The sequence below is a fragment of the Panthera onca genome, chromosome X (genome assembly GCF_046562875.1).
Source record: "Panthera onca isolate mPanOnc1 chromosome X, mPanOnc1 haplotype 2, whole genome shotgun sequence".
Classification (NCBI taxonomy): domain Eukaryota; kingdom Metazoa; phylum Chordata; class Mammalia; order Carnivora; family Felidae; genus Panthera; species Panthera onca.
Window position 1 is genome coordinate 29798279 of NC_138357.1, and position 1239 is coordinate 29799517.

General features: G+C 43.7%; 1 pseudogene; it reads left to right on the forward strand.

The window, feature by feature from the left end:
* Positions 1-522: 522 nt before the first annotated feature.
* Positions 523-893, forward strand: LOC145713715 (non-histone chromosomal protein HMG-17 pseudogene; annotated as a pseudogene).
* The last annotated feature ends 346 nt before the right edge of the window (positions 894-1239 follow it).

Genomic DNA, 1239 nt, shown 5'->3' on the forward strand with positions numbered 1-1239 from the left:
CAAGCCACGTGTTCTCATTTAGGCTAAGACTGAACAAGGATCTGGTACCATCTACTAGTAGAATAATTAGACCCAATGTCAAAAGCAAGAGATCAAATAATAGTCTTTTAATGCCACCTATTACTCATCCAAGGAGAGCCCTGGTTTATGTTTTCAGTATCTCCTTGATCTGCAAACTATCCAAAGTTCATAACTGAAAATTTTGCATTAACTGCCCACCGAGAATACACTGGAATTTTGGAACTACCCTCTCTTCATTCAGGCCAGGTAATCAAGTTCTGGGCAAGGTGAACCTACTAAGATCAGCTAAAATTTCATTAATTTTCATAAAACTGCTGAAATATAATCCACCATCAGTGGATTGACTCTAGAGTCAGCATAAGATGGGCCTTGCCTGCACATATGCTATATTCGGTCTGTCAAATAGCAGCACTTTCACTCACTCAATCAACAGTAGTTAGCGACCAAAAGAGTAGGCGTATAAATGTTTGGTATAAAAATGTTGAGGAGCCATGTGAAGAAGTAGAGGCGAGAATGACCCCCAGACTGACCAAAGCCCATGCGCCACTGCATCCCCACGTCCAGCACTTATGTCCCACCACCGTCACCACCATGCCCATGAGAGAGGCTGAAGGGGATGCTAAAGGGGATAAAGCCAAGCTGAAGGATGAGCCACAGAGAAGATCTGCAAGGTTATCTGCTAAACCTGCTCCTGCAAAGCCGGAGTCCAACCTAAAAAGGCCCCTGCAAAGAAGGGGAAGAAGGTACCCAAAGGGAACAAGGGGAGAGCTGATGCTGGCAAGGACGGGAATGACCCTGCAGAAAATGGAGGTGCCACAAGAGACCAGGCGCAGAAAGGTGCTGGAGATGCCAAGTGTGTGCATTATGGGTAACTGTGTACTTCTGGTGACTGTACAGTTTGAAATACTATTTTTTATCAAGTTTTATAAAACTGCAGAATTTTGTTTTACTTTTTTTAAGCTACGTTGTTAGCACACAGAACGTTTCAGTGTTGTTTTGGGGGAAGGGCATACGTCAGTAGTAGAATATCTCTGAAGCTAGACTGATACAAGGGGAAAAACACCATCCCCTTCTAGTTCTGAGAAACTTTCCCTTGGTTCCCAGGAGGAGGGATTCCTTGATGTTGACACACATTAGTCACTTTGGCACAAACGCCTTGTGGTGTGGAAAAACTAAAATTCATTTTTATGTCCTCTTCTCCTCTGCCTTCAACATAAG